At 46.9% G+C, this 24,208-nt stretch overlaps 1 protein-coding gene across 2 annotated transcripts in view; it reads right to left on the reverse strand.

Moving 5' to 3' along the window:
* The window catches only part of LOC100118347 (muscarinic acetylcholine receptor M5), a 43,754-nt gene extending 19,809 nt beyond the window's left edge, over positions 1 to 23,945 (reverse strand). The window contains exons 1-2 of one of the 2 annotated variants that reach the window (XM_008213507.3): positions 23,642 to 23,945; positions 7,259 to 7,305 (exon numbers count right to left, since the gene is read on the reverse strand). The gene's annotated coding sequence lies outside the window, so the exon portion shown is untranslated. The remainder of the gene's footprint in view (positions 1 to 7,258; positions 7,306 to 23,641) is intronic. The other variant, XM_008213496.3, reaches the window with a different exon arrangement.
* Between the last annotated feature and the right edge of the window lie 263 nt (positions 23,946 to 24,208).

Here is a 24,208-nt window from a genome sequence, read left to right on the forward strand (position 1 = left end):
AGATGTTGGATTAAAATTTAATTGAGTAGAATTGTACGAGGGTCTGCCTTTCGGATGCGGTATATAGTGCCATAATCATCGTAATACACTGTTTTATGGTTCAAATTGAAATCAGTACTGAGGACGTTAGGACCCCAAGTATAATTAAAAACCTTCTTTTAATTACTTCAGCTGAAATATACAAGGGGCGGATGTTGAGAAAAAAGGTTACAGCTATTCTCCAAACCGATAAAACGCAACATCCTCCAATAAAACGCTCGACAACAAAATAAAACTCCTGACAGCGATGAAAATTTCGTCTTAAGGAAATGCAAGAGCCGTGTGGCAATAACTCGGCGGCGGCCTGTTTAGTAATTGCACTATTTCGATGAAACGACCACAACAACAACAACTACAACGGCAGCAACGACCGCAAGCCAAAACGCGAGGTGACTCCCCGCTTTGCCGCTGCGCCGGCTTCCTCTCGATTTTTTATCCATAAACGTCAATTAAAAATCCATTTGCCGCTGATGCCTGTGTAGCGGGAGTGAAAAGCGGCCGCTGTGCCGTAACTCGCGAACGTTCACAAGGCTGTCGGTTATCCGCGCCCGCTCGTGTTCCACTACTGCGAGAGTCGTGCGGTATATATGTACTATATATATGTACACCTATCGACGTATACATATAGGCAGCGTCGGGAGATAAAGAGAACTGGCGCACCTTAAATGGATGTGTCATTGAGTCTCGTTGAAAAAAAAGGAAAAAATTAATGCTGGCTTCTTTCGTAAGAAATGGAATTTTATTGTTTTAAATTTCCGTGTACATTGAATTCTCCAGACGTGGGTATACACTCGAGTGTCGTTGTAATAAAAGAATCCACGGAGGCGTTGATGCAACGATATTGTTTTTTTTTACTCGAGCCGTCTGTATAATCGCGCGACGAGTTGCAATATAGACGGCCGTAATTCAGACACGCCGCTGCTGATGGAATTGTAAGAAAACAATGATAATTCATGCGAGAGACAACTATTATCTGCATATACGCCTATAACAAGCGAATCTTTTCTTGGCTAGGGATTTATTAGCATTCTCGCGCGCTATTTTTAAACCTCGGCGACGTTCAGGAAAATTTTTTCTCAATTTCAAAGTAGGCGTGAGGCGGCAAAAAGGCTCAGCCGCGGAGGACTGAATATCGATGAACGCGGGCTTCCCAAAGCAGGAGGAAATCGTTAAAGCGTGTCGCCTCATTCACAAAACGCAGCTCGTTGAACTGATTTCAATTTATCCCAGGCCGAAAACGGTAAACTTTCCTCGATATAAATCAGCGATTCACTGAGCTTTCGTGTGTTTACACGCTTAACCGAACGTGAAGCCTTCGGCTGATGCACAATCGATCAGTCGCGGATCCAACGAAAACACGTGAAAATCCATGTCACTCGAAAAGCTGCGCTCGTCAATCAAACGCACGCAGGCCGATCTCGGTGGAGAAGGTCCTAAGGTCCTAATATAGCGCTCAAGGCGATGTTCTTCCGGAGAGAGAGAGAGAGAGAGAGAGAGAGAGAGAGACCATCCTTGCCTCGATCGCGCGACGGCTTGGAAAAACAATCGCGCCGAAGGCTTGTCCCAGATTTTCATATGTGCTCGCGAGAAAGAGAGGCGGCGGGACCGCAATTACCAATTTCGACCTGACCCGAATGTGGCAACGCGTGCGCGGCACGCGAGCTTGTGCGCGCGCGCGATTTATAAATTTTCAAGGCGTCGATCGCTTTCGCGCGTCTCGATCTCCTAGGCGGTCGGACATCGTCGTATATTGGAAAAAGGCGCGCGCGCATTGAGTCACTCTTTTTTCGCGGCTATATCGTCCCCTTCGATCGGCGATGACCAGTCTGGGAGACGGCCAACAGCGGGGATTCATCCGACGCTTTAATCCGGGTGTTACGAAACTGCACGCACACCGCGCGCCGGAGCTGGCGGCGCGACCTATGTCACTTTTTGTCTCGAGGCTCATGTTTGTTTATCTTTTGCGCGCTAATCCCGCTTGAAAAATCTCCGGTGGCTATTGTTTACGTCGTGCGCTGATTAATACTTATGTAAGCACTCAGTCTTTGACCCATTTCATCGAGATCTCCTCAGGAGAGGAGACGAAAAAACGACGATCGCGACATTATTTATGCAAATGTTAACGTTGTATTTTCGCGCCTACATTCTCGGAGATACTTCGCGCATGCAGTCTTTTGAAATCGAATTTTTATTGACGCAGTTTATCGCATGACAAACCACATAGCACAATTCACGCCCGAGCCGTACATAATTGGAGCAAAAACATCTCGATCGGTTCCGAGAAACGCGCCGGCGACGGCGGCTCGTCGATTATCGAAAATGAAGAAAAAAACCCGATGGAATAATAATCCTCCCAGCAGCTCCTCTAACGATCAACCCATATCGCGAGCGCCGCGTTAATAAATCTGAATATATTTGAATGAAGCCGCTCGCTACACACACTCGCTCTCCGCGTGAAACTACGACTATTTCCGCGCTAGCCGACACGTAATACGCTATTATATATAGGCTTATATCCAGTACTTTGTTTCTCCCAGGCGAGACGTGAATGTATTACGTACACCTGCGGCTCGGAAGACGACGACGACGCCGCGGCTCATCGGGTATGCGCTAAACGAATGTTTTGTGTTGACTCTTGAAATTCTGAGAGTCCGCGTAAAATGTGCGTGCATATACGTCATCGCAATTAACGTAGCCGCGCGCCGGGCGAGAAGAAGAAAAAACGTGAGTCGAGCCGTCAGGGCCGTATCCTCGGAACCGATCGCTATAAGGATCTTCCGGTATCATCGCGCAGAATTTCGGCTCGTAAATATAACGCGACAGCTGGGTTTGGCACGTATGGTTCGCGGTGTTTTTTTTTGACAGGAGATTATGCGAAGATGAGTGTAACGGTGTTTTTATTACGCGGTTGCGAATCATAACCGACTGTGTGACCCAGGATTTCGATGGATACCTCGCGGTTTGAATCAGACATCTCCTGCAGTTATAACCTGCTGTCGAATCGCGAGTTGCATAAGTGAAAACCGGCGTATGCAGAGCGCGCACGTTGACTTTTTGTGCGGATTCGCCGTTTCGTAAAAGCGGCGTTAGAAAAAAGTCCCCGGTTTGAGCAACTCATCCAGCAGTTGACAGTCAAATTGCGCATGTACGTGTACATGCGCAATTTCAGTAATTTTAGAGAAAGAAAAAAATTGAGCGTCGGTTGCGATCGCGCTTATGTAAAGACCTCGCAATGCAGCTCGTATATTATACCTCGCGCGACTTTTCAAATCTAGCGTTCCCCGCCGAATATAACGATGCGCGATCTGGATCGCGTCGTTCCAGAAACGAGAGGTCGCGCGGGCGAGAGAAAGCAAAAGTATATCGCGAAAAGAGAACGAGACAATCATATCGTTATACGCATTATGTGCCGTACAATTTCACGCATCCCGCTCGGAGAAAAGCCGCTCGCGCGGAAATAACGCTATTTCTGTCCCACGCGCGCGCGCGCGCCCGGAGAAAGTATGCACACGCGAACGCGTAAGTGCGTTATATGTGGGTCGAAGTTTGGGTCACTTGCACAAGCCTCAACTTGCTCTCGCCCGAGCGCCGCGATAACGAAGAGTTTGCGACATCGCTTATACTTGGACGCGGGGGGCAAAACAATAACACACTACTGCGACGTCGATTCGCTGGTGGTCTGATGCTCGCTCAAGATTTTCGCGAGCGGTGAATAACAGTTTCCGTTTCGCTCCGATATCATCTCGGGCTGCGTTAATGTTTTCGTCGGCCGCGCCCGTTGATTCAGCTTATTATGCTTTCGCTTCGCTTCCTTGTCGCGACTCTTATCGATTCCATTGGCGTATTACTAGAGAACGATGCTCTGCAGTTTGTAGGGAGCTTAGTCACTGTGAATAACACTTCCCTCAATACGCGTCTCTGGCGAGTGTTATGGTTTCCCAAACGCGCGAAGCCGTGCGCGCGGTCACCGCGCGCTTTAAAAACACGCGCGAATGTTTTCCGGAGCGATGTTTATCCTCGGCACTCGTAACACGTATTATATCCAGTGGGCCACTTCCGCGATGCTTAGCGGCGCGAGAGTTTTCACGAAAAGGAGGAAAAATAAAGCTTGCGTGCGGCATATCGAGCACGGGCTTTTTCGCGTCTTCGCCGTCCCGAATGACGAGCGACGCGGAACGTTCTCGCGACAAGGTCCTTCCACCCGGAAGCCGGGGCTCTTTTGTCGCGTCGATAGAATGGAATATCGGGATTCTGGCGCTCGATCGGACTGACGACTGCTAACTGGGATTCGCGCGAGCCAGAACGAGACGTGCGTGTGTGTTATGCAGGGATATACCTGCGGGCTTACCGTCGATTTGTTTTTTAGTCATGAGGCGTGCGCGACCCAGCTCCTGACGTCTTTTGCGCCTAAGTATATATCCATACTCTTATATGTCGACGCTTTGGGGAAAATCGTCAATCTTAGAATAGCGCGTATACAAATATAGAGCCGAACTTATTTGGCGCGCATCAAGAAAATTTATCGCCTAAACGCGGAGCTGTTACAATACGCGCGCCCGTATATAGACGCGGTGAACAATGCACATTCGTCGCATTCCGGATCGACATTGGAAAGTTCCGCAGCAAGTCGCGCGCGGGAGAGAGACAATGCACACTTGCGCTCTTTCTTTCTCCGGCCGCGAAAATAGAACTTCCGGGCAGTGACGCGCGGCCGGCCGAAAATTGCCGGCGGGTATCATCGGGACTTTAAATCGATGATAAAACCGCGCGGGTGGCTCGCGGGCCTACGTGAGAATCCGTAAACGCGCTCGCTATCCGGCTTACAGTATGTGCGCATCGCACAGGTGAGTACAAAGTAACGAGTTGTAGTTTTTGTTTCGATTTTAGTGTCGGAATCATCAACGGCCAATGTTGAATCACGGTTGCGCGTGGCGACAAAGAAAAGCCGTGGCAAACACTTCGTGGAAGAATAGGTGCAGTCTAATGCTGTCTATATGCATACATTATGCGCGAGGATAATCGCACTGCTATTTGTCCGACGCTTTTCCAGAAAGAAATCTCATGATATGCCCGATGTGCGTGTTATACAAAAGCGACGATTTAGGCCCCCCGAAAGTCCCCCATCACAAAAGGAAGCTGATCGCCTAGATATTCGATTCACGTTCGCGAGTCTATACCGCGTAGCAGCGGCGCGAGAATACAAATCGCGGCATCGGTGCTCTTTTTCCTTTTCCATTTGTCTTCCTATACCGGTAGCGATGACGATGATACTGCTGGCCGAAAATCCACGCGGCCTCGAACGGTTGCGGGGCTTTTGTTGTCGTGTTATATCCTCGATCTCTTGCGGTTTTACGGAGAAGCGGATCGCGTGCGTAGATCGAGGGGTTTCTTCTACACTGAGAGAAAAGAATCCTTGACACAAAGACGAATTCTTAACTGTTGAGAAAATTGGATTAAAATATGGACAAATCCAAGCGTCTTAACAGTTAGGTTTTCAGATTTTTGAATTTTCGTAACTTTCTTTCCGTCGACGCAAAATCACTATGAGACTATTCGATGTTGAAAGATTTTTTGCAAAACTTTTTGCAAAATATATTCGAATGATAACACGATAGGTATCATACGAATATAACCTTACACATTCCCCCCCCCCCCGTTTTTCTGTGTGCATGAAACAATCACAACAGTATTTATGCATACAGAATCTTCGACTTCGTCGAACAAGCCCTACGATATTTTAAATGTTGTGCATCTCTATGCTTTCTTCCGGGTACGTAAAGAAAGCATAAGTATCACGCGTGAAATAGTATAAACGTATGTACGGGTCTTCGATTGCAACCGACACATTTCGACGCCTCGCGTAGTCGCGTGCCGACGAGTTGCGCTGTTGCTGCACTCGGTCGATAAGCCTTTACCGACAGTGCGCCACAATCGCTCAAAAATCCTTAATAGTTAAGAATTCTTCTCTTACTATGAAGAAATTTTCGCTTGCAGCAAATACATGAAAAATAAGCTGTGGTTAAGTCGCGAATCCTTTGCGACAAGGATTCTTTTCTCTCAGTGATAAATGACTTCTCGCAAATGACAGATTGGAGAGCACCGGGCTATACGCTCATCGCAGTTTATTGACTTCGCAGCGTCGTTATGTAGATGGAAAGCCAGCGCTTTTTGCGCGTATAATGCGCAATAAATATTTATCGCGTCCGAGCGAATCCGTATGGAAAAGAAATTGTCCTCGACGCGGCGTTTAATTGTTGCTCGCGCATATTTACGTTCGTTGGTGTGCACGAGCTGTTTGAACAACTGCGGAGCTCGCTCTCGCGAGAATAGAAAAGTCCGTGCACCTCAGATTGGGGAAACGCGCCGCCGTTGACATTATGCCGAATTTAATGAGAATTTAAGCTTCGACGAATCACGCGGCCGATTCGCTTATCGCGGTACACTCATGAATCAAAGATCCGCGAGAGAGTGACACCTACTAAATACCAGATTTGTTCTTACGCAAACGCCGAAAAATACACCGTCCTCGAGGCTGAGTCATCCAAACAAATTTCGCCGTCGAATTTGTCAAGGCCTCCGCGTGATGTATATGAAAGTATGAGCGAGTGCGCCGCGTGTTCTCTCGCGACAAAGGAAATAGTCCGCATCGAGCGACGGCATACACACGATCGCTGTACGTGAACTCTGCGGGGAGATCATGCCAAATAGAATATAGGAGTACGGCTTCTCGAACGCCGAAGATGCGACTTCCTGCGCGCAATCACAGAGGCATTATCTCGTTATACGAGGCAGTGACACGACTCTTTATTCTCTCCGTCAAAAATAGCCCGTCAAATTTATATTCGCTCAACGCTAAGACGACTCCTATATTTAGATCTCGCTCCCCAGCGCGTGATGATACCGCGCGGAGTGTATACAACATTGCATCATCGTGTATACACACACGCACACGCACACATATGAGCATGCGAACGACAAGTGTATGTGTATATCACCGCCGATACCACTGCTGTATACGACTCTATCCTCGACCTTTGTTCAAGTCAATTGTATTATCGCTGCCATCATCGCGAGTGTACTCACACTTTGAAACTAGCGCTGTGTATAATATTATGAGCCGCCGGTCATTGTTTGCACGCGCACAGCTTTTTGTTCCCTGTTTGTTCAGGACCGACGTTAATCTCGGAAGCAAGAAAGTGGCACAAACTTTTCAACTCACGGGATTGTAAGGAGCTTCGGGACAATGCCATGTCTGCGCAAACTCACCTGAAACAGAAATACAAAAGTCACGGTTAAATGCATATTCGCAAGAACTCACGAAAACCCCATCGTCGGGCAAACATTTACGCTAACTGCATCAGAGTGTCATATCAGCAGACACAATCAATTCATCATCGATTACCCGGCGAACCGTCACCGCGTTAATCAGAACTTTGCTATGTGCCTTTAGACATACACTCGCGATTAAATCATCGACATACCTTCAGTGCCGAATCGATCGATCACAAAAGATTGCGTAAACGGCCTTTCCCTAATCGGCATCGGTTAACGAGCCGTAACGAGCTCGCGTATCGCGTGTGCACGAGTTACCGCACGTGAAGTATACAGCCGCATATAGGTGTACCCTAAGTGAGTAAAAGAATCGCGGAAGCATGATGTCAGAATCGCGCTAGTTTCGCTCAAAGACGCCGTCGCCGTTGAAAATTAAGTTTGGCGCTCGGCCAGTCCTCGACTTTTTCCTCCTGGCTATGGGCTTCCTCGCGATATAAAATCGCGACGACTAACACCTGCAGTGCGAGAGCCGCGGCGATAAGCTCTGCTCGTTTCACTTATTTTCATTAGATAATTTTTGTGCACTCGCGGTGTCGACGCTCCGCGACAGGAAGGAGCAACTCGCTCGGGGCTTTACACACCTCGTGCAAGCTCGAGTGTTTAGAAACGATTGCTTCGATCGGCGCAGTATCGCGTGCCGATTTGAAAATTCATGTGTGAAGTACAAGAGCGCTAATCCTCGTGTTATACCGGCGCATTTGTTTCCGCGGCGGGGGCAACTTGCGTACGCCATCGAAAATAAATAGCGTATTCGAGTCGATAACGATTTCACGCTTCAATGCAGAGCCTAATAGAATCACCGACGAATTTTGAGATCACCGGAAAAAAACAGGCTCAAATATAAAACTGCCTCATACGTTGTTCTTCTCTTCCTTCTTCTCCTAAGACTCGTTCTCTTTCCGTGCGCGCGAGTGTTATTATTAAAATGAAACCAAGCGGCGTCGAGCGCACAATGCAACGCGGAGCGCGGGGGGAAATTTAAAAATAAAGCTCGCTAACAATCCTTGGACTTTGCGCGTGCGGTTTGTTATCGGAGTGCGTTTGGCGACAAACAAAATCCGAGATGTGCCGCCGGAAAGCCGCGGAGGAGAGCCGATTCGTTCTCTTCGCTGTCGCGAAAAGATGAGCGATCGCAGCGTCGCGAGGTACATAGTCGCATGGCCAACGGCCAGCCGGTGTCCACGCACGCTAACAGGTGTATTATGAGAATCCGGGCGGGTATAATTATGCATGTGGAGCGGAGAACATTTTGCGAATTCGGACTGCTCATACACGGAAAAAAATGGTTGGTAACAGTAAGAAACCGCTTGGCAAAATACGCACCAACAATTTTTTTGGTAAGGTATGTTAAAATAATTGGTAAGTTACCTGCTTTTTTGGTAACATTTATCAAGTTATTGGTAAGGTTAACCAAAAAAATAGTTGGTGCGTATTTTGCCAAGCGGTTTGTTACTGTAACTAACCATTTTTCTTTTTCATGTAGTGCGGATCGATAGAAAAATTGATGTAGCAGTATTTTTTATGTCACTGTTTAAACAGACAATTGATGAATTTTACGTGCACGATTTTTTCTTGAATGCTTTGCTCGATTCCTCGGATCTCGGCTCAAAGAATCGAAAATACGGATGAAGTTGTAGGAATTATTTATTGAAGCCACATAATTTGCATGAATTATGATAACACTTATATAGAATTTTACTCATGGTCAACTCTTGCCAAAGTCGTAAATCTGAGCATTTTAAGGTCTCTATTTCGAGCAAAGAAAGTTTATAACTTATAACTATTTCGAGCATCCTGCTTATCCATCAGAAGTTGCAATAATCCATCGTCAGCACGATACTCAAAAATTTGCAAAGTGTGCAACTGTAATGATAAGAAAAGCACTATTTTTGCCCGTGCGTGAATTATGATCGCGCAAGAAGGTAATGGCATCGAGACGCGCAAAAAGCTAAGGAAAATATTTTAAAAGAAAAAATGAAAAAACGTGCGATACGCGGGAGATGCGAGAGCGAGAGAGAAAGAAAAAGCGAAGGCGAAAAACACACGAGCGAGCGATAAAGAGAGATGATATATCACGTGCGCACACGTGAGTTTGCGCAAACTCGTCGTGGAATGCAGAGAGTATACTCTAATTGCACTAAACGAGCGAGCGATTCGGTATAGGGAAAGAGAGGCGCGAGAGAGCAAGCTCTTAAGGAGCTTTCCATTTTTTAAGGCTCGCCGCGCGCGAGGCTTCAAATCCACGTCCACATGAAACGCGCGAGATGTATAAGGTTTGATTCTCCAGTTTAGGTCGGTTGCGCGTGAAAAAAGAACGGTTTACACGATGCTTTAACGCCTCGTCGAGATTTTGAAAAACATCGGATAAGCTCTCGCGCGCGAACGATTCACGTGTAGGATTTTTTACTTAGTGAAGCGAGAAACTGTCGCCCTCGAGACAGCAGAAAATCCTGATGCGACGCTCTTTCAATTATTGCCAAATTTTAAAAACGAACGAGCTTACAGCGCTGTATCCACGTCCTACTGGCTTGTTATCCGCCTGTTGGATTATTTTCTTTTTATTTTGAGTGACTCACTTGGAAGCGCTATAATGTTCTTTAAATTGGGATGACAGTAATTATTAATGAGCTTCGAATGCAGCCGATGTTTTTTCCCAATTAGCGAATTATAAATTATCCGCACTGCCGTTGCATGTTAATTACTTTGATTTCTAACTCTGGCTGATATATTGCTGCTGCTGAATGTAAAAAACAATACGATCCGTTGTCGAGTCGGAAGCCGCGTGTATCCCCTTACATAAAGGCAAATATCTTATATGAATTACTTTATTATACCTGAAAATAATTTATCACCCAAAAAAATCCCCCCGATCGATCGTTACGTTCCGAAGAAAAAAATTCCAATCGCGTTATAAAAACTACGCACTACTGCGAACTCGCTTATGCAATGCGTATGGCGTTTGGTCGACCGAAAACCCACTGCCCTCTTACAACTGCCCAGCAGCGTCGGTTAGGTCATAATTTACAAAATATCGCTGAAAAAGGGGAACGCGCGCGCGATACAAAGAGAGCACCGCTCTTGTACTGCAAAAAGCACCAAATAGGCGAGGAAACGTATAAGTGCACTTCCATTCGCGCGAGCAAGTGTACAACTGTATAGCGCAGAGAGTGACGAAACGGCACGCTCTTCGGTCATCTCGCGGCTCAGGGCTGTAGCACATACACAAGTTTCGTCATGCGCGCGCAGATACTCGCGCCCAGATAAATGCTAATTACATCGTCTCCTTCGCACGACGCTTTCTTACTCTGTGAAGAATATAATTACTTACTCCTGTCTGTATACAGCGCGGCCTTTTTCGAAAAAAACGCCGTATTTGTAAAGCGTGACATCCGTGAAAAAAGCGTGTTAAAGGTAGACAACGCGCTCAGACGCGACCACGCATTCCTCGAATTATTGGAATTTATCATCGGTCGCGTGATACCGTCACGAGCTTCGTGCGACCATACGTGTAGGTACATAAATGTGCTAATTACGTTTGGCGGGAAATACCTATACACTCCTCTTTTTTTATCGCTGGTCTCATTATGTTACCTCACCAGCCACGATTCAATATTCGTGCTCCACGACTTGACATTGTTACCTAACGGAATTCGAAAGGCTCGCGCGTGCGCGAAACGTATATTTTTAAATGCTCGCTCTCGTAATGCCAAGACGCCGCAAAACTGCGGCGATAAGCTGAAAAACAAGCGGCAAACTCGTCGGCTAGCTGCTAATACGACTGTTCAAGCGTACAGCACAACTGGTCGCGCGCGGCGTGTCCGTGATCGTTGACTTTTCGAGCAAAGCCGACGAGACCAGATTCTTTCCGAACCTCCCGTTTACGGTCAAGTGCATAGCGATCCCACGCGCCGAGGCCATGTGCAGTACGCAACGCGTTTAATGCCTGCTGCAGCGCAGGGTGTATCCGCTGCGCGCGTGCACTGTATACTCTCGCCGTGGGTGTATACTGCTGCAGTTTCGTTTCACGGAAAAGAAGGTGGGCTCTGATCGGCGGTTGACCCATTTCGTTGATTTTTCCTCGCCGTTCGGCGAGAATATCTCTTCCTCTCTCGGCTTTGAATCCGCGCGGGTTTGTACCACAGCCGCTTGACACAGATTTTTCGGGGGGAAAGGAATGCAACGTGCCGAATGGCCCGAAAGGACGAGCAGACCTCTTGCATACTATGTACGCGGCGGGTGAAGGTGGGCTTGCGCGCGCGCGCGTGAGAAATTTATCGCACACACCCGTTTATGCACGCGGAGACTGCTTTTCCTTGGAAGCCGTTTGCGGCTGCGGTTTTTTATTGGGATCCTTGATTTGCGTAATGGAAAATGCGCGTGATTGTGAAGAGGAAATTTTCGGACGTCGCTGGTAATGAGGATATTTAACGCGGACTTGCATAGCGCCGAGCGATATTCTTAAAATCAACGAGCGCGTGTATTACAGGCTGCCTCTTATGTGTCCGTGTGTGTCCGTGTGTGTGTGTGTGTGTGACTCATTGACACACTTAATGCTACGTTGAGCAAATATAATGCTTGCAGTAGTGCGGCTTGAAAACGCGTGTGATTCAGAAAGAAATTTAATAGGGTTACGCGAGAGAGAGAGAGCTCCTTTGCAAACACACGCTTTGCGGGCACAATTTATTTCTATATAGTCGCGAGTCTGCGTATACTGTTACTCGCGTGCGTGCAGTTATTTTCCGAAGAATTGTACACTTTCTTTGGCTCTTGAGCTGTTGCGCGTGTGCACTAGCTGTATACTCTATTATGTGGTGAGCCTGAAAGTGATCGATTCAGTATTTACAATATGCTGTACCGTTTTCGTGTTTTACGCAATGTTTTTCAGATTGAGAATCTGCCGACTACAGCGAACCACCATCAATTCTTTCTTCTTTGCTTCGAGTCCAGCCTTCCATGCGAAAGTGAGAGAGGATGCGTATAAATAGAAAACTAGGTTAATAAAAATAAAACCCGAGGAAAGTTTTATTTACGAGGCGAAACTACATAATTCAATGTAAAGTAAATATATAACGACAAACAATCCATTCGTTGCAGGCGGATTTTTTTTTTTTTAATACAGCCTCCGCGCGCATGCGTTTATCTTGAGGCATATGAGCAAGTGATCTAAATCCGATTCGGCTCGAGCGCAATGAAAATCTATAACGTTACTTTTAGTTCCGTCTAATTTTACTACTGTTGCAGAGGGAGCGCAGTAATTTTTCGGCCAACGCAAAACCGCCTTGCGCCTGAATCAATGCAAACAGAAAGAAACAAAAACAAAAATACAGTCGCAAAAATACAATCGGATCCGATACGCCGCCTCCTAATAAATACAAGCGCAGCGTTCGCGATGCAACGTCAACTCCTGACCGTTCAACCCTTAACTTCTGCTCTCGCATCGACTCGACGTCTCGGAGATGACACTGATACGATCGAACTACGACGTACGTGCGTGTGGATCTTTTAATAGCCTTCGCTCTCTTCACGCCGAGTGCGAGGATGAGACGCCGAGGCTTTATCGGAACTCGTCATCGTCGCAACAAATTGGTCGTTCTCCTCGCCTAGTGGGGGGTTGCGCAACGATGAGAAGAGCCGAGCGTGGATATCGGCTGATTGAGCGCCGCGCCTCCGACGACGATAACGCCCGGGATGCTGTGCTGCTGTCTATACTCTGTCGCTCATTTTACGGAGCGTCCCATTTTAATCTGAGCGGTTTTTTGCGTTTTGTCTTTTTAACGAGCGATTTGCCTTTGTTGCTCGGACGTTGGACTTGGAATTGATGAAGATCGACGGCGGGAATAGCTCCCGGGCTGTTTCGAAATTGAAGATTCGAATATCGCACCTCTCTTGCATGTGTGTGTATCGGGATAACGATTGAAGGTTTCTCAAAGAATCGGACGGTCATCGTTTGCTTTGAAGACTTCTCAATGCTGTTTTTCTTTTCAGAACTCTGCATTCATTTTTTTTTTTTTCGAAGAAACGGCAATCTAATACGATAGCGTTAATTGTGTCACTTAAAAGAGCTACGATATTTTTCGTTTCTAATTATTGTCACCAGCGATAGTACATTGTCGTCACTCGGTTTCTCGGCACTAAAGTGCGAGTTAGGCGCTCGTGCGCGAGATAAAAGGATCATTACTGTGTACTAGGAACGAATTATCTTTCTTCAAAAATGCCCGTTACACTACATAGTGGCAATTTTTTCGCCTACGAGGAAAATAACAAGCTCCTCGACATCATGCTAATAGTTTTCCCAACGTTACGCGTGTGATAATGAAATACTAGTACTGAGCGATAATTCAAAAGCCGCCGCGATACTCTATTTTGACGTCACTCATTATTAGTAGTTTTTCGATCGCACGTCACGCGAAAGCTCGTTTCCAGTTTCAATGTGTGCTCTAATTTTCAGGTAGAAAAACAAAAACAGCCGCAAAAAAACTGCGAAAGGTGGAAAATAACGGGCGTGCAGCAACTTGGAAAATAACGCGCTCGATCCGCATAAACAGAGCTCGAACCTATCGTTTACTCGAGAATCCTCCCGCGCCCGCGAGAAAGCAAACATTCAACTCTCTGGCTCAATTCAAACTAATACAAGCACTGCATCCGATGCAGCGACGCGGATAGAACAGGACACACGTGCAGCATCGGAGAAGATTGCATCACGCTCCGAGAGGCAATTTTCGTCGGCGCGACCGAAGGAGCCGCGAAATCACCCCGCGGGAGTGACCGCGCGCGTGTGTGAGTGTATTACATTGAGGACCACACGCGCGCTCGCTCGGACTACCTGCGGCGAGCTTGCTCGATAAACCATCGGCGGCACAGCGTCTCGGTTCGCACGAGTCTCTCTAACGAACCGTAATCAGTCGCGCTGATGTACCCGGTCGGGAGATTGCTGTTGTTGTCTCGCTTTCGGGCCTCGGGGGCTACTCCATTGAATTCTTCGATTTGGAAGATGTGACGCACAGTTTTTTTTAATATCAAATTTTCAAATTCATCTAAGGGATTTTACGGAAAATTCTCAGAGTCTATGAAGCTCGTGCGCTCGTAATTTAATGTTTATGAATTGGAAGTCACAGCGCAGTGCAGCTTCTAATTGGGTTAGCGAGGCCTCTAATGAGAATCTAATTAGAAGCGCATTAGCTCGCGCGATCTATTTCTGCGCGCCTCGGATTGTGTAAGCCGGCATTTCAATAAGGTTTTCATTATTCTCGTTCAAACTTTCCGCTCCGCCTTATACACTTCTGATTCATATATGAACTGCGCACGCGCGCCACGTGTCGAGATTTTTTCCATTGGCCGGATCGAATAATAAACACTCGATTAGACGTGCGAAATAAGTTGAGGACTTATTCGATGAACGATCGGAGTGTTATTTTCTCGCAAATGCGAGTCGAATTGAAAAATTATATTTAGCACCGTCTGGATCGGTGGCAGACGTTTCAATTTCGACAATCAAAGATGATTATACCCATAATAATTGGAGATCGTTACTCTCAATTTCTTCCCCATGGCCCGAAACGAGCTTTCGTTTGAAATCGAAAAGGTTCGCAGTACCACTTTTCTTCTGTCGATTACGCGTTTTGAAACGTCGCGGGACTCTTGAGGCAATAACGTGACACACCCAAAGACCGGCACTCAAAAAAATTAATCTCCTTTTTCGCCATTTATCTGATGTAATCTATCTGTGCGGATTTATTATCACCCGGCGAGTCGACTTGATAATGAATTTATACGGCTTGTATATAGAAGACACACAGATCGCGCGATAGCCTATTCGAGTGCATGATTGTACTTTTATTAAAAAATGCTATCAGCCGAGATTAAACTTTTCATAATACCCGGCTACCGGCGAGTTTTGCGGATGTTGAGATCGAGATAAACATTAAGTGTGTATAACAAAAGGCATTTGCGAATATTTGCGTCACGCTGTACGGAGCGTGATAATTGCATCATCATCGATAATTTTGAAAACGGAAACTCTAGTAGATCGAGATTATATTTCGCAACGCTCTAATTATAGTGCGAACGCTTTCTTCAGACCGATGACTTTAAACGTTATGCAATGCGCGTACACTTTATCCGCTCGTGATATCACGCGTGAAAAAAATCTCGAGATAATACGTGAACTTGGGGTGATGTGCAGTGTACACGGAGATATTTTCCGTAATTTTTTTAATTAATTCAGGAGCGGATCAGTCGATCGACTCGAGGTTCGCGCACGTGTGTATATCGAGATAGGCGCATATTTGATTTGACAAACGGTAATTAAAAGCCGCGCGGCCGATAGCATCGGAAGTGATAGAAAGTTGTATTGCGCGCGATTTTTTATCGTTACGACACGATCGCGCGACTGATTTATTTTGCAACGCGATATTCGCAGAGCGCAATACATCGTTACAACAGACTTATTGTTTTTATTTTTATTACACGTCTCGCTTTCGTACAATCCGAAACGAAATTTCTGCGGCGCAGCCGAGCGAAAAAGCGCCGGAGCTTCCGCGACTTGACGTAATTTCATTCTGCTGTTTGAGCCCATCAGTGTGTCGCTACATCGTACATGCATGTGTCGCAATTCCACACAGACACACATGGAAAAACTCGCTCGCATTCTCCGGGCGAATCGCGATGCGATTACTTTCTCTGCGGGTACACACACTCGTGCGTGTGCGAGTATGCGTAAATATACGGAGGCTCGCACGGCTTATCGCGCGCCGGAATTCACGATTAACTTCCCGGATGGCCTCCCGCGAGAGCTCGGTTTACGGACTGACCCCTGCATACACGTAACGGATAGGATAGCCGCGCGTTCAGGTAAAAGTGCGCCGCGTGCAAAGTTTTCCATTTCGTCGGCTGTGACGTCGGCGAAATTAGCCGATTAAATTGCCGAGCGAATATGATTCAGGCGCATTTTTTTGCGCGCAACGAAGGTGTGTCTGAATGAAAACATTGTATATTGATATTCGAATTATTCTTTTTTTTATATTACGTCTCTCGGAAGATAAAAGCGCTCGGGTCCGAGACAATTATGCCAAAAGACATTACTATAGTACGTACTTCGTTTAGCGAAGCAATGAGGTAAGAGCTACAAAAAAAAACGAATCAACTCCTCGCCGCGCGACTGTCACAATAGACCTCAAAAGTTGCAACAAAGCTACGGAATATTTTTCAACCACGATGTTTCCAAACGGCCGCCGCGCGAATTCCCCACTTAAGTGTGTATGCGAATACGCGCCACATCAGTTTCGCGCGAACTTCAAAGCACCATACGGGCTGGCTGCCTTGTGTTCCTTTGGCGGATCGAGAAAATATTTTGCTCAAAGTTCGAGCGCGCGATGCGACTAATGAGGAGGAGTATGCGGTCGTTGCGCAACTTCGTCTCTCTTCCATCTCGCGCGTACACACTTGGGCAACGCCTCGCCGTCAAGGACCTTGACCCGAAAATCCGTTATGGTTTTAATATGCCCGGCTGGCGCTATTTTTAGAAGTCGGCAAAACCAATTTTTTCGAGTGTTGTGGGCTTTTTTCGCGCATGCATCATCCAATAGCGCCTGTTTATCCAGCACTGGCAGTGAAAAAGGAGGATATCGCGAAGATGTATATAGAACGTTGATTTTTCGAGCCGACGAGAAAAAGAGAGAGCCTGGTTTAAAAATACGCGTGCATTGTGGAGCTCGGCTCGTGGAAAGAAATGAATTTTTTTTTGAAAAATCGAGCGGAGAGCGATCCGGTTTGTTTCTCCGGCGCGGGATTCACAAATGTGCAGTACAATTCGCTTAATCACGGTTGGGGCAAAAAATTCTTCGACTCTTTTGATCCTTCCTAAGCATCCAGCGTATATCGATCGCGTTCTAATTAATCTAACACAGACTACACAATCTCGTTGCATAAATTTTACATTTTATTCGATGCCATAGATGATCAACTTTTATTCCGATCGAATTATTTTTTCAAACACGTCACCCACCACTATTTCGTAACGCAAATAAAGCCGTGTATATTTTTCCAAAAATGCATCGGCGCCGAGAGCAAGCGCAGAGTAAACAAAATCGCCGCGTCGAGAAACACCCCCCGTCAATGAACTCCGGGCGCTCTGGGGCAGGAGTTTCGTACAAACCGATCGCGGGTGAAAGAACAACAAATACACCTCGCGCGCAGTCGCTTACAAAACACAATTGCGCGCAGCTTCCATCAGTGTTTTCGCGCCGCGGGACCGAAATAAAACTCACGCATTCACGGATTCGGGGCAATTCTTAGCTCGGCATTTCCGCTCGAAGTTCGAAGCTGCAGATGCTCGCTTTAATCGAGGGAATTTCGGCGAAGGAATCCCCCCCCCCCCCACGCGACGAGCGCGAGATGCATGAAAACAACGGAGATTGTGTCAATCAACGAAGCGACGGCCGGTCGCGATTATTAGGATGACGCGGCGGCGCGGCACTGCCGGTAATTAAGGTCGATAGGAATCGCGTGAAATAGGCAACTTACCGGCGGCTTCCTGCTTCTTTCGAGCGGCAGCGGTCTGACTTTTCATTTGATTTTGTATAAGCAGGATCTGCAACCGCAGCCAAGTATAAGTAGGATGTGACCTAATACGGGTTTTTCATTTTTTTAGTATAGAATTGAGATTATATTGATAGCAGATATTATAGTTATCGAAGAGTTTAATTAAACGGTTTCGTATTTGTGCTTTCCGTTATCGGATAACGCTAGAAAGGATATAATGCTGATTAACGCGGCGACGACAATAAAAGTAAAGCCTTCTGAGAAAATCCATTATAGAGAGCTTTTTAAAGACTTTGAATAAAGAAGCGGGATGAAAGGAATCTGTAAAACGCCAATCCCGTCTTAGCTGGATGCTTTTGATGGAAATATTGTAAAATTCGTAAACAACATGTTTTCGCGTTTCCATTCTTTTTGCAGACTACAAGCGTGCTACATACATATTATAGTAGTAATGATCATATTAGGCCGGTCTTAAAAGTTGGGCATGAAACGTAACAATGCAGCGTACATCGAAATCAATTAACTTAATAGACTTAAGGCAAATAATAATTCTTGCATAAGGTCGAAATCGCCAACGCGACGAGCGTAGTAAAAAGAGCTGCAGCTACAGCTAATTACGCGTAATAGCTCGCGCTCCGCGCGCACGCCAGCTAAGTGGTGTATCGAGAAAATCAGCGAACGGTTTTAGCACCCGATCTTCCGCGAGTACGGCGGTGTAAAGCAGCCTTGAACATGAAAACCGTATTACAAGACGTTTTCGAAATGCGTCAATCGCTGCCCAATTATGTGCGAAAAGTGCGCGCGTGTCGAGACGGTCCTGCGCACGATATGCAAATTTTCAACCGCGCATGCTCGTTTCTCGCGCGCGGCGATTTCGAAAATCTTTGTGTATATCTTTGTTCTCGCACTCGGCTCGGCTGCGGCGGAGAGGCAGCCATAATCGTTAACGGTAACGCCGTATTCAAAGCGACCTGAAACCACTTCTTCTTTTTCTCATAGCCGCGTTTTTCCGTGTGACTGCCGACTACTGTTCTGCCAACGAAACAGGCGTACTACGATGCATATTTATGCGGCTCTCAATGCTCGACTACACGGGAGTTTCCAGAACAATTAGCGGATTAAGACGCTACTCGACGCGGTCATATTCCGTGCTCTCGAAACGTGACCGCGCTCACTTGGTTTGCGGATTTTTTTTTCTTACTGACATATTACCAACGGCGGTGTATGCAGATGATTGAAGACCGTAACTCCTTTGTTTTCTATGCGCGAGCGAAAAAATCCTCGATTAAGACGACCACATCAGATCGCGGGCGGATGTATTGATAGTGGACTATCAGCCTGGCTAATCCTGACTCTGCAATCATCAACGTGGCGCCTTTTTCAGCGATATAGTCGTATATATATAAAATACCGGATGGATTTACCGCTGTATATCTCGCACCGCGCGCGAAAAAGTGAGATAGCTATACGATTTAGAGAAGAAACGTATAGATAAAGTTCTGTATATCTGCGTCTAATCTCGACGACGACGACTCAAGCGGCGTCTGCACACAGAGTTTACCCGATTTAACGATTATACGCGGATAATTACACTTATCTGCGAGCCGCTTAACCTTAGCAAAGGCCATTGTTGTAATAATATAGCATGATACACACTCGGCGCAGCGTTTCGAAACCTTTTCAAAGGCCTCGATCGGCCCACGATAGAGCAGAAAAGTCTGACGCAAACCGTATCCATATTATTTTTTTCAATGTCACCTCTCGGATCGGTTTTCGTGAACTACATGGCTTGCGCGCGCGTATGGAGTCGACGAGAGAGAGAGCTGCGCAGAAAAAAAACTCGCTGAATAAATTAGAGCTCACGAGCGAGAGTTGCATAATCCGCGAGAGGATCGATCGCGCTGATCTAACGGCGCGACGTAAAAATCGACGTGCGACTGCGGGATCGAGTGGCATCGCGCGAATTGTAATTGCAGTCGCGCGGCTGCGTGCGCGTCTCGGATGTACCTCCCATACTTGTTCGACGATCTGAGATATACGTATTATAGCTGACTTATTGCGCGCTGCGAAGATCGCCGGGTGAAAACGAACGATGTTTTGAAAACATTCATCCGAGATTTTAGAATAACCGCGGCAGTGCGGTGTTGATTTTTTTGAAAATTTTAAGAGAGGCTACGTAAATATACGAATTGTTATGAGGTTGGTTTCTTTTATAGATGCAGAACACTTATCAATTGCTGATGTATATTTATAAAAGCTTTCAAACAGCTGACGACGCGCGATTTCAGAAACACTCTCTCCATAGAAAAAATATATGATAATTCTCCGAATGGAACCTTGAGGAGTTAACTAATCATAAATGACTGCCGTGTAACGCACTGTTCTACAACTTTTAGTACAATGTTTTCTTCGCTTAGCTGAATCGCAGTTATACTCGCAATGCAGGTGGGAAAAAAAGTTAAAAAGTGAAAGGTGCCGTGGGTACATACACACACACACACACACACACACACACACACACACATATATACCTATGCACAAACTGCGTAACTAATGCCGCGCGCTAAATTAAGTCGCTCGATAAGTCCTCTCGAGATTTCTCTATGAGCAATGTTATGAAAGTAGGTTTCCAAAGTGGATTCAACGCGCAAGCAGCTGCGCCGCTCTGCTGTTCCTCCGTGTGCCTCTTCGGATTTTAGGCTTTGCCATACAGACGCACACCGCGCGATGACCCAAGTAATGGGCTTTATGTAACGAATATTGTAGGACAAGCCGACGTTGGCGCTCATTATATGGCTTATGAAATGTTTTGACGTATAATCAACGTTGATCCTCGAGATTTTTTTGATTTTATGGAGGCGATATATTCGGTATTTTATAAATTCGTCGAGTTTTCACTCGCTCAAATTATGGGAAATTCAAGATCTTAAAATCCCAGGCAAACTAGGAAGACCAGGTGTTCGAGGCTGCGCGCGATAAAACGTTGATTGCCGTAATCAAGCAACTTCTTTACTACGGGCATACCCCTGATGAAAGGTATATTGGCAATTAAAATGCAAATGCAAGTATATGATTAAATTCCGCTTTAACGATCGCATTTTTTCGAAAAATGAGCAGTGCGCGCCTATAAAAATTTGTAACGCGCTCGCACAAATAAATGTATACACGAGCATAATAACACAGCGCACTCGGCTGTTTTTCTCTCGCATGAAATCTTCGAACGCACTTGCGCGCGAACCCGCGAGCGGCAATATAAAGCAGAAATAATTGCGAATCACTCAATGCCGCACAATGCATTTTTTGAGCTTCGGGGCGCGTTCGAGAGACGGAGGAAAAAGTGTAAAAAGCCGCGTCAAAAGTAACCCGAGAAGAAGTGATATGAATTGTGCATTAGCTCGCACGAACGGTGCTGAGGATCAGGAAAGAAAAGAAGAAAACTGCGCGCGCGCGCGCGCGCGAACTCATGCATGTAAAGCCCTGGCACTGCACACGTGCGAATCGTTATACTTTAGATATATCATAGCGCACGGCTTTAACCACATAATATAGCCGAGTATATGTCGTATATAGCTGACGCTCGAGTCGCGACTGGAGATCTCTGCTCGGGTAAATGACCCAATTAAGCCCTGTCATGCTTTAATTCGGGGTTGTTTGGAAACGATCTAGTTCAGTTTGCGCTGTTGATCAACGTTTTGAAATATACCTGTGATTACACCGTAATCTAATACACACGAGTTTTTTTTCCTTCGCACTGAAATATCGTAATATGCGGGTAAAAATTTTACTCCCGGTTGAACTGTGCTAAATTTAACTGAAAGATCCTACACTAGCTAGCAGCAACGTTTCAATAGTGCAGTATCTCTCGCGGATAAGATTTCCTTCTCCGCAGCGTCGTCTCTAACCACTTTCGCAGAACTTTATTTATAAAGCGCACTTATCTCCTGCAATCGAAATATCAGCGCAGAGCCAGAGCAATCCGAAGCGTGATTAGTTACGTTGGTCCGATTAAACAGACTCACAGCAGTATCTCGAACCCATTTTGAATGAATACAAAAATTTCGACTCCATATTTAACGCGTTGCACGAATTGCAGGCGATTGTATCAATCATCTTTAACGAGGCCCAAGCACTCCGTCGGTGCATTCCCAGAAGCCGTAAACTAAAATTGACTAATCTCCCGCTCGACCTTACCTCGCAAATAAAAGCCCTTGCTCGCGAGCAAGCAACATATATAAATCGCGCAAGAAGGGCGCCAGGCCAGGTCAGATATTTATCGTCCGGAGAGAATCGCACGTGTGCACTCGCGCAACACCTATAGACAGTCTGCGCGCACAGGATGCGTGTATAAGAGCAGCCTGTACAGCTCTGACCCAGAAAATTCCTAGCGCGGCGAGTCATCAGTCAAGTGTATGACGAATAACTTTTAGGCACCGCGCACGACTTTCATCCCCGCGTGCGCGAGCTGCTTGTGGCTCTCGACGTCGCCGCTTCGTGTAATTGCACGTGTGTACGTCGGGGCCGCATGCGAGGCTCGCAGATTTATGGGATTGCAGGTGAGATAGCGGGAGTGCCGCGACCTTGGGGGTCTCTTTTCTCCCTTTATACTTTCTTCGGTCGGAATCGATAGCGCGACTCCTTTTTTCTTTGTCGAGAAAAGAATTTTACGCGTTCGATTTTTTCGGTGTGTTTCGAGAGAGAGAGAGAGAGAGAGAGAGAGAGAGAGAGAGAGAGAGAGCTGTACCGCGTTGTAATCAGGAAATTCATATCTGCGTACGCGTGTACAGAGTCTTGTACGAGAAGCGCATACCAATGTGCAGCAGCACAAAAGAGCGAAGCGAAATGTAAGCCTAATATTAGAATAACAATCAATTTGATAAAATGAGGAATGGTGCACAGCGCAGCGAGCGCTGCTGCAACTGTTGACTGTTCAGATTCTACCCGAGAATTTTCCTATATCGTGACGGCTCTGCGATTTCGTTTAAATTAATTTTTTCAATCGCATTGATTCCAAGGCGAAATTCGCGACTTATAAAAGTACTCTTACTCTTCCGAGAATTCAGCTTCGAAAGCAACCCCATCGACGAGCGCCAGCCTCCCCTATATACGCAGAGTAAATCACATTCCCTGCAAATATAATATCTCGCCTCTACACAGCATCAGCAGAGCAGACTATGCTCCGGCGAAAGGGAGAGCTGGCAGCATTCACGAGCGAAGCCCAAAGAAGGGAGGCGATCGAAAAGGCAGACAGCGCTGCATGTATAGTGAACACCGATAGTCGATACACACACATATAGGAACGGCGCCTCGCTCTCCGTGTATACATTACCACACGATCTTGCACACGCTCGCAGTTTCGCGCACACACTCAGTAAAGACAGGCCTAGAACAGGCGTACGAGTATTACGAAAAAAAATTCGCAAAAGGGAACGCGCGCGCGAGATTTCGGAGCAGCGACGATGCGACTCTGTGTGTGAAAGTAGGCACAGCGGCTCTCGGCCTTGGGAGGGAGAGAGAGATGCCTGTGTAAATGCACGCCGGAGAGAGGTTAGAATGCTCGCTCTCTATGGAGCGCGCACACGCACAGGCAGCGCATATAGGCTGCACCGAGGCGTGATTTTCCATTTGGAGTCGCCGCTCCGAAACGCGACTGGCGACTCGCTTTTCGAGCGCGCTAGCAGTGTAGAGGTACACGCGAGGATCGTATACTACAGAGGAGCGTGGGTGCACTCACCGGCTGGTGGTCCAGTAGCGCGTCCAGCCCCGGCTGCAGTCAGTCGGTCATCGAGCTCGGGAGGCAGCGCTGCCTCTTCCGGCTCGAGATTCCTCTGCACCGAGTCACACAGTCTGCGGCGGCTGCTGCACCGGCATCGGCGACAATAACAAAAGCACACGCGAGCCAGCGAACTGCAGTACTTGTGTGTCTGTGTTTCTCTGCGCGGAAACAGCAAAGTCAAGGGAGTTGGAGCCTGGAGGTGTATAAATATATGGGTGTGCAGTGCTCGACACACCGCTATCGAGTGCGGACTGAGTTCGAGACTCCGAGTCCGCTCGGTCGGTTGCGGCGGCGGCGACGGCGGCGTCGTTGCACGCGCTCCCTCTCTCTCGCTCTTACTCCCGCTATATAGCTATATACGTAGGTAGCTATAGCCGGCTAGCTATAGCCGCTGTCTCGCTCGCGGCGGCGGCGGCGGCGGCGGCGGCCCGCGGGTTCAAAAGCAGCAGCAGCAGACTATAACGCGAAAGCGCGCTCGGCTCGACTCGGCTGAGCTCGGCCCCGATCGCGCTCTCAGGCTTCCAT

The sequence above is a fragment of the Nasonia vitripennis genome, chromosome 5, assembly GCF_009193385.2.
Source record: "Nasonia vitripennis strain AsymCx chromosome 5, Nvit_psr_1.1, whole genome shotgun sequence".
In the NCBI taxonomy this organism is placed as follows: Eukaryota; Metazoa; Arthropoda; class Insecta; order Hymenoptera; family Pteromalidae; genus Nasonia; species Nasonia vitripennis.